The sequence below is a fragment of the Kogia breviceps genome, chromosome 13 (assembly GCF_026419965.1).
Source record: "Kogia breviceps isolate mKogBre1 chromosome 13, mKogBre1 haplotype 1, whole genome shotgun sequence".
Taxonomy (NCBI): Eukaryota; Metazoa; Chordata; class Mammalia; order Artiodactyla; family Physeteridae; genus Kogia; species Kogia breviceps.
Window position 1 is genome coordinate 91167507 of NC_081322.1, and position 9687 is coordinate 91177193.

Genomic DNA, 9687 nt, shown 5'->3' on the forward strand with positions numbered 1-9687 from the left:
GATGGGCACCGTCCGTCACGGCTGAGGAGGCCAAGCAACTGAGAAGCGGCCAGAGGTGCCCGATGTTAGCGAGTCTGCCTCAAGCTCCCCCCCGGGCGCTTTTTATTTTCTCTGCTGGCCGAATACCTTCAGCAGGGGGAAATTGCTGGCGAAAAGGAAAGAAGTGAGGATTAGCTCAATTTGTTCTCCATCGAAAGCTCTCCAAGCCATTCAAGAGCGAGCCCGAGAGGGAGCCAGCTCGTGCTGGCCTCAGGAGCGCGGCCGCAGAGGTCAGAGGCCACGGGCCCGGACACTGGACATGGGCTAGACCCCGGCTCCATCACGTTTCTTCACGGGCTCAGCCCCTCACACCGTTTTCTCGTGGGTGACGTGTGGAGGATAACGTCCCGCCCCGATCAGGTTGGCGTGATGACCATGTGCGGGCAGCCCCCGGCCTAAGCCCGGGGTCCGCTCCCCCCACCGCAGTCTCCGGGCCTCTGCGGGGTTTTCGGTGAAGGAGGGGGCGGGGAGCCAGCCGCCGCCCCCCGTCGGAGCTAAGGACAGCTCGGCCTCGGCCCGAGCGGGGTGGGTGTCGGGTGTGCCCAGACGCGCGCGCAGCTGGAGGTGGGTCGCTGGGTCGCGTGCCTCGGCGCCTCCTGCCTCGCTGTGCTTCTTCAGGGGTTTGGTCGCGAAGCTGCTCTTGCGAGTAAACTTTGGGTTCCCCAGGCGAGGGCCGCTCCGGAGCTCTGTTAGCGCTGTCGGCCGGGCTGGGCCCGTGCCTCACGGTGTTGCGCTTCTCTGTCGGGTCGCGGGGCGGCGCTCTTCAGCAAAGCAAGGCCGCGGCGGCCGCGGGGTGCGCTGGAAGCCTCTGAGGGGAGGGGCTGGGGGATCATGGATCCAGGCGGCACCTGCTCCTTCCTTCGGCCTTCCCTGCAGCGGGCAGAGCCCGGGCTGCCCGGGAGGGTGAGGAGCGGCCGCCAGCTTGTCGGCAAGGCCCACGGGGCTTTCCCCGGAAACGAGCTTTCACTCCGGCCCGACGAGGCAGGAGCCCCCGTCCTCAGGGAGGAAAGCCCGGGCGGGCTTGACCGTGTAGCTCAGAGAACGAGCCGCAGGGGAGAAGCTCTTTGTTTAAAGACGGGGGTTGATTTCCTGCGGAGGACGGTGTTCGGCGCGGAGTTGCCGTGGAAGTGGCTTCCTGACGGCTCCCCTTTACTGCGAATTCCCAGCTGGCGTTGCGGCGTCTGGGGGCGGCTGAGAGGAGCCCGCGGGGACGCAGGCCTGCGCAGGGCGTGGCTGCGGCCGGTCTACAGCCACACTTGGCAGTTCCAGTAGGACGACGTCGCTCTGTTGGTGCCCGTGCCCCCAGGTCTTCGAGGCAGACATAACCTACAGCTGGACCCCTCCGGGTCCCCGGGGCCCTGGATAATGTGGCACCAGAGTGAATCGATTTGGGACCGTTTACAGCCCATCTATGATCAGTCCTTAAGGTTTTCCAAAGACGACCCTGGATGATGCAGCAAGTTCTTTGACACGTCATTCAGTTCCTTTAAGACAAGAGTGTTTTCGGGTACATTCAAAAAAGCCCGTCACGCGCTGAGCCCCGCAGCACTGGTTACAGTCGGGGCGGGCGGTGGCACAGGTTCGTCTGTGTAAGTACCGGGTGGGCGCCTTGTTCCCAGAGGTCCTTATTGTTCACGTCCGCCCCCTCTCCACCCGCACCCACCCAGTAGGACAGCTCCTTCCGGAGCGAGGGGGCCCGGGAAGTCATCTCCTCGGGGGAGGAGGGCGGGGCCGGGGTGGGGCTGGGCCTCTCCCCGCAGGGGGCGTGGCCAGCGTGGCCCGTGCCACCTGGCATCTCCTCTCCATCTCATCACAGCCCCGTTTCTACAAGGCTTTGCAGGTGGGTTCTCCCCAGAGCCAATCCCCACAGCAGCACTGTGAAGGTGCGATCCGCTCGCTTTACAGGGGAGAGAGCAAGGCCCCGAGGGAGGAGAGAGGGGCTCCCAGCGTCGCAGAGGGGAGGGTCTTGTTGATGCAGGCCTGCGTTCTGGGCCGGGGACTCATCCAAACGGAGGCAAGGCCTTTTGGGTGGAGGCACCGACTTTGACCTCCTTTCAACCCGCCTAAACGTGCTCTCTGTTCTACTATGAGACCCCTGAGGGTGCGCAGGAGTCTTCCTGGGCCTTCCTGCAGCTCTGCGTGGGAATTTAATTTGGCAGCTGCAGCCCATGAGTAACTGTATTTCACAAAACCTCGCCCCTCAGTTACTGCGACTCTCCCCTCCCGTTTGTAAGACGTGACACGGCTTTGAGTGTCAGTGAGGAAATGTCACGAGCCTGCCCTTCCTGTGAACGTGTGTTACCGCTGTCAGCGCTCTGGAGGGGCCCAGTTTCTTGCTGGGATCAGATTCCTGTATTTCAGCTCATTTCTTTCTTTTTCTTCCCTGTAGTAGTTGATAAATCCGATTTCTCTGGCTTGGATGGAAGTTACATAATAAACAGACATAACTAATCAGAAAATAAGTACTTCATTCCACCGTGGGCAAGACATTCTGCTAGGGATGCTGAAGGGTCCCAAGAGGCCGCAGAGGGAAGAAGCCGTCGCCGTGGATGGCGGGGATGGATGGCAAAAAGTGCCATCCGAGAGGCGCTGAGTCTGGGGTCAGCAGGGGCCCCAGGTGCCATACGGTCCTGCTGTTTCCCTCTCCATCTGAGGTCTGGGTTGGAGTCATCAGATTGGCCTCGGGGGGCATGCCAGGTGAGGAGAGAGGTGAGGACGGACCCTTGGGAGGATGGATGGTTAGAACAAAGCCCCACCAGGAAGGCCGAGAAGGATCCAGCTGAGTGCAGGAGGGAGGCCGTGGCGGTTCAGAGGAAGACATGACCCCAGAAGTGTCTTGGGACAAGGCTGGGGAACGTCCTCGGCTCTGGCAATCGGGGTCAGGTGGGCGGGAGGGGGCAGGAGGCAGGAACCACAGACTGTGTCCCCGGGGGTTCGCAGAGAAGGGGAGGGGCCTGGCAGGGGTTCTGCTGGAGAGCCCAGTGGGCCGGGGAGACCAGTGCACCTCAGAACTCAGAGTGTCTGAAGGAGGAGAAGATCCTGGAGCAGGTGAGATGGACAGGTGTGCGGAGCCCTGCGTGAGGCCGCCTGACCTCAGAGAAGAGGGAGGGAAAACGTGGTGCAGAGGGTTTCGGGGAGGAAGGAAGCTGAAGAAATGGACACAAAGCAGCTAAATGCCCTCGGTGCAGCAGGAAGAGAATGGGTCTTCCAGGAGCGGAGAGTCGGAGGAAGGGCTGAGGGTGGGCATGTGGGACGAGGGCTTGGAGGAGGTGAGGGCATTGGTCAGCGGAGGACAGCACTGCCCGGACCCGGGGGTGAGGAAACCTGCCAGCATGCCTCTCAGGACACGGGAGCAAGCTGGCTCCATCCTCCCGTCCTTTCTCTACGGGTGGTCGACCTCGGTCACTTACAGGTCGGGGGAGCCCTGCGCCCCTTTTAGCCTGGCCATCGCCTCCACGACCGGGGATTCAGGACGGGCTGGTGCTGGGGGCGCCTGGGAACCAGTCGAGGCCCATTTGCTTCGTGCTGTTTATCGTGGCGCGTCAGGAACGCAAGAAGGTGTGAGAGCGACCCCGGTGGGGCGGCGGCGAGACAAACGCTGGGGTGTCGCTGCCTGTAAAGCCTGTTGTGTCCAGATGGCTGCCGCCTGTCCAGCCCGTCGCTGTGTTTGTAACACGCCCTCAGAGCCGCCCCCCTCCCGCTGCCCCCCGCCGCCTCCCGGGGCCACCGAGGCCCTGCCTGCCCGGCTCTGCTCGCTCGAGTCCCGCTGCTTCCTCCACCTTCCGCCGGCGCCTGACGAGCATCCGAGGGCCGAGGCCCCAGGGACTGACGAGAGGGACGCCCCCCGGAGGCCGGCGCCGGCACTGCCGACTCCACGGTGTTCGTCGCCAGAGGTTGCCACGTTCTCCACTGTCACTCGTGCAGAGCAGGTGCTCTGTGAACCCAGCGGTCCAGGCACGCCCTCCACCCGCGTGACAGCTCTGCCGTGGCTACCAGGACGCCGCCCGTCGGGTCCAAGAAGAAGCGGCTAACTTAGCCCCCACCGTCCCGTCTTTTCTAGGGCATTCGTGCCAGGAGGTCTGATTGCTGAGGGTGTGGTGGGGGGGCAGTTTTCACACCAACTTTCAGACCCATCAGCCACTCGCTGAGGCAGCGTCTCCCCAGACTCGTTGCTCACCCCGCGAGCACCTGGGGGGGCCGCTGCGTCCTAGGGTCCAGGTGGACGCTGAAGTGGGTGGAGGACAGCTCAGGCCTTGCTGCTCCCGCTGAGGCCTTGGGGGCACAGCGCCCACAAGGCCTCAGCGGGCAGGAGGGGAGCCGGCAGGGCAGCCGCAGGGGCGGGGGGCAGGGACACCCTGCAGAGGGCTGGCAGCGGTCAGCCAGAGCTGGGGTGTATTTCAACCCCAGAGAGTGGGCTGAGCATGACCCCAGAGTGAAGGACAAGGGCAGGAGATGCTGCAGGTGCCAGAGGGACGCCACGCGGGGTGAGTGCGTGTGAGATGGGAATGGGACCCAGCGGACAAAGGCAGCAACACGGTCACTGTGGCCGAGGTGGCCGGACAGGAGGCTCCTGCCTGACCTGAGCGCTCGGCCTGGACTGGATGCTGAGTGAGGCCTGTGGGTTCATCTGAGGATGGAGGAACACGAGCGTGGCAAGGCTGTGGGCTGTGGCCCTTCAGCCCTGCAGGGTTTGGAACTTCAGCGACCAACACAAAGTTCCCAAGTCCACTGGGTTCTATTGACAGCTCTGATCTCTCCTCTGGCTGGCTCCGGGAAAGGACTTTTGCCAATCTAATAGGTTTTCTATTATAGTAAGTTTGAGCATCTGTTTGTATTTTTTTCCCCTGGACTATCTAGAGATTGTGTCCATTTATCTGTTGGGTTCCAGATCTTTGTCTTGTTGATTTCTAGGAGCTCTTTATATACTAAGGATATAGCTTGTCATAGGAGGTGAATATATATATAAATATATATATATATATATATACACACACACACACACATAAATTTTTTTCTCATTGTCTTCCTTATTTCTTAATTTGCTGATGGTAGCTCTTTTATGCAGAAGTTTTTATTTTTGTGTAGTTGAATTTATAAATCCTTTTACTGCTTTTGGATTTTCAGTTTTAATTAGAAGAGTCTTTCCTTGACTACAAAGTTATAAAGGAATTTTCCCATGATTTCTGTTACTACTTTTCTGAGTTTATGTTTAATATTTAAATATTTGATTCATTGGGAACTCATTTTGACGTACAGTGTGAGACATGGTTGTAGCTTTTATCTTTTCTTATTTATTTTGTTGGATAGCTACTCTGTTGTCCTAATGCTGTTTATCCCACGGTTGCTTTTTAACTACTGATCTGAGATGTCACCTTTACTACATACTAATTTACCACATACTTCCAGCACAGCAATGGTCTAATGATTAACACTGGATTTTCCTACCTATTCTTGTTTCTTTTTCTATTTGAACTTTTGAATCAAATTGTCTAGTCACCTTCTCACAATAAGAAATTCAAAATCAAATATCCAGAAAAACCTCAATCCATCCTTATTTTTGTTGTGGTTGCATTAATTTATGAAACAGGTTGGGGAGACTGTATCCTGTGATGTTGCGTCTTCCTGGTGAAGAATGTGGTAACCTCTCCATTTGTTCAAGTTTTCTTATATGAATTTTTTAGGGTATTTAAAAATGTTTCTCAAATAGATCTTAATTTCTTAGGTTTATTCCTAGAAACTTTATCTTTGTTTTTTGGGTAATTAAGTGGGGGTAATTTCTTCCATTATATCTTTTAAAACTATTGGTTTCTCTATTTTAATTTTATACCCTGATCTCTTACTAAATTTTCTTATTATTTGTAGAAGGTTTTCACTTCGTGTTGTCTTTGGGCTGAGATAGATGTATTTTGCCATGTTAAGGAAATATTTAATCCTATTTTATTGAGGTTTTTAATGCTGAATTTTATCAAATACTTTTTCAGCTTCTCTGAAAATGATCCTATTATTATTTATTATTATTATTATTTTGCGGTTCGCGGGCCTCTCACTGCTGTGGCCCCTCCCTTTGCGGACCACAGGCTCTGGACGCGCAGGCTCAGCGGCCATGGCTCACGGGCCCAGCCGCTCTGCTGCATGTGGGATCTTCCCGGACCGGGGCACAAACCCGTGTCCTCTGCACTGGCAGGCGGACTCTCAACCACTGAGCCACCAGGGAAGCCCAATCCTATTATTTTTTAAATCTTTAGATCTGTTACGAGATAAAACAAATTACCTATAACCACTTTTGAAACCAGCTTTTTAAAAGTTTTGAATTTTATTTTGACATGTAATTATGTTTAGCTGAGCTCTATAGCATGTATTATTGAAAACCCAATTTTCCATAAGGACGTACTATTTTCTCAAGCATCCGGAGTTCAGCAGCATCTTGAATTCATTTAACAAAGCCTTACGGCCAAAAAACAGAGCTGTGCAGTGATGCCATTATTTAAAAGCTGACATTCGTTCTCTGAGTTTGAAAAATAATAGATATATATATTTTAATGAAGAAAGTGACTTACAGTATGCTCCTCTTAAACAAAGCAAGCGTCTTAAACAAAGCAAGAGTGCACAGAGGTAGGTATGTAGGAAGCTAGAAGGATTAGATAAACATTGTCAATAAATTTAAATTGACGGGATACACACTTTTAAAATGCCTTTTTAAAATAACATAAGAAATAAGTTAGAAAGCAAATAAGTGGGAAATCTAAGTTCACAGATGCCTGCTATCAGACGGATCTGCCTGCACGCCGGTCTCCATGGCAACAGCAGAGCGAGGGACCGAGGCTGAGGATCCGCCACAGTAAGCCCATCGATCCCCTGAACACCTTCATTTCTGAAGCTTGCTTGTTGCCTTTCAATTTTACAGAATCACATGACAATTTTGTGGTGACTGGAAACCAAGAGGAGAAAAGATTTCTACCTCCAAGATGGAGCAGGCACTCACCACTAAAGGGGAGCGATCTTGAGGCTTTTTACAAAATATTTATCCCCCCGGGACTTTGGTCAGGTGCAAGGAGCCCAAGCCCTGGGTCTGGATGCGTAAACCTCCAGCATCACACGCAGGACCCAGTTTTTGATATTCTGTGTGTCGTGGAGGTGCCTGTAAACGGGCTACAGACACTGACTTATGGGTTATTTATTTGTCGCCTCTGCAGTGCAGTTGGCAATAAACACAGCACCTTGAGGTAGGGGCGCTGGGAAAGCCTCATCAAGCCGAGAGCTGTTAACCTGCTGGCATTTCCTCCTCCTGAACCTCCTCCTTAAACAGCTGGGCAGGGACCTCATCCGCCTCTCCGACGGCTGTAATGCTGGGCGATGGATCTCACGCGGCTGCCAGTGCGGGCGGAGCCCAGCACCTGCGTGCTGTCCGATCCAAGCCTCCTGGAACATGTTTGTTTAAACCAGTCAATGCTTCCTGATGATGGCACGAGCCTTAAAGCCTTGACACTGCCATTTTTCAAAAGGGGCAAAGCATGGCTGACAGTAACAGAACTCATCCCAACAGCAGCAGCCCTGGGAGCCGAACCAAGGGTTTCGCCGCGTGCTGTCCGTGCCGCCGCCTCTCACCTGCACGTGGGGTAAAAGCCGCACAAGAGACCAACCAGAAGCGAAAGACTGGAAACGAATGAGAAGGCACCGGGCAGGCTCCTGCTCAAAAGGCCCCACCAGCCAGCCGGATCTCGGCCCACTGAGGTCACGTGTGCAGTGGGGCCTTGGGTGGTGGGTAAACTGCGGGAGGGGTGATCCGGGGGTGGGCGGCCGAGCAGAACGGCTTCTTCTTCGTTGTAACGAAGAAGCCACTGTAAGGGGGCCTACGGCCTGCGCGTACCTGCTGACTAACTGGCGTTACACGGCCGTCTGTGTGCTCAGCTCTGCCCCAGGGCTCCTGTGCCCGGAAAGCCTCCTGTTCCATCAGGAGGACCTGCCGTCCACGCACGGGACAAAAGAGCCGGGGCTCACATACCCCAGGCAGCGCTGGTGGACAGCGCATCCTGGACGGAGGGGCTGGCGTGATGTGACATTTTACATATGTGACCAGGCATCAGATAAGCAGGAAGCCTTATTCCATCATCCAAGTCCATCCTGCGGACTCAGCTTCCGGGAGCACAATATAATATTTCAGTCAAAAAGTTAAATCCTTCCTTGGCCTGGATTTCTTTAGGGATAATCCCGACTAGAGCATTTACACCGAGAGAAGACCCGTGTTTGTCAGAAGTACCTCCTAGCAAGCTCCCTGGTGAGGGCCAAGCCATTATGCAAAGCGAATGTTATTTATTTATCTTTCCCGGAAAACAGAAAACACACTGTACACACACTTGCCATTCGGTTTGGCAGAGGCTGAGACGAGGTGGTGACACGTTCGTGTATCAGGAAGGAGTTTGAAAACATTAGTGGCGAATTAAAAGCAAGCTCCCGACAGAGATGGCCGCCCAGGGGTTCCTGCTGCCCCGACTCAGCCGGGCCCCACGGGGTTGCCAGACGGTGGGGCAGGCCTCCCTCCTCCAACAGCCCCTCCTCCTGCCCCACTGCCCAGCTCGGCAAAGGAATGTTTGAACAAGATAACGCGCCCCCAAAAGCCCAAATAAAGTGTTACGAGGAGCACAGGTGGGCCTGTTTGAAAGGCGAGCTATTCCCGAAGCAGCAATCAGACAAATGATCTGACTCTGGTGATTTGGTTAATGTTTCTCTCCCTTCCTGCTGTGCACGCGGCTCCCGCCGGCGGGGCCCAGGGCGTGTGCCGTGCGCACAGCCTCCCCACTGCCCGGGGCTCCCTTCTTTCACCTGGAGCCGCAGCCAGGCAGCTTCTAATCCCACACCTCATCAGGCTGTGCTGCGCAGAGGGTCTCCCACCTTCCCGCCAGGCGTTACCTCAGCTGCCAAAACACAATCTGTCCTGACGGCCCTGAAACCGGGCCCCCGCCCCTCGCTCCTCCGCTGATGCCTGAGTCTCCATCTGACTTGGGCTTGGTGTGCTCGGCGGCACTTAATCCATTTCTCCCTCCAGCTCATGGCAACGGTGGCTCCTGCCAGGCCGGGCTGGCAGCGGCCCCGACAGTGGGACGTAAGCCCAGCTGGTGCCCGGAACCTCCGCGTTCGTGTTCACAGCAGCCCCGGTGCCAGGAGAGTGGTTCCCGTGCATCCCGAACGGACAGGGCGCTCTTCCTGTGGGCCCCGCTCCGCCTTTGGGGCCATACCTCTGGTTACCCGGCAGCATCTCTTTGTCTCAGTCCTGGTGAGACCAACAGAGAGACAAAAGCAAGCGCCGCGGGGCTCGGGAGGCAGCAACCGGTGTGAACAGAGGCCACGCTGGGCCCCGGAGCAGCCCAGTGGCCGGGACGACGGAGAGCGGGGCTGGGGCCCAGGTCCTGGGATGGGGCCGGTTGGTGCGCTCCTGGGACAGTCTTTCCACGAAGCGCCAGGGGCCCAGGGGCCCGGGTTCCCGGGGCGCAGGTCGTCTGCACGTCCGTCTGCACACAGGCCGGCGTCCGTGGCACGAGCAGACTCTGGCCCTGACCCGCTGACCGTGGCATTAAGTCCTCAGACGGAAAAGCCGTTGTCGCGGCCCGAGTCGGGGGCATCGTGCTGGTTCGGGGAGACTCTGGGTTGATT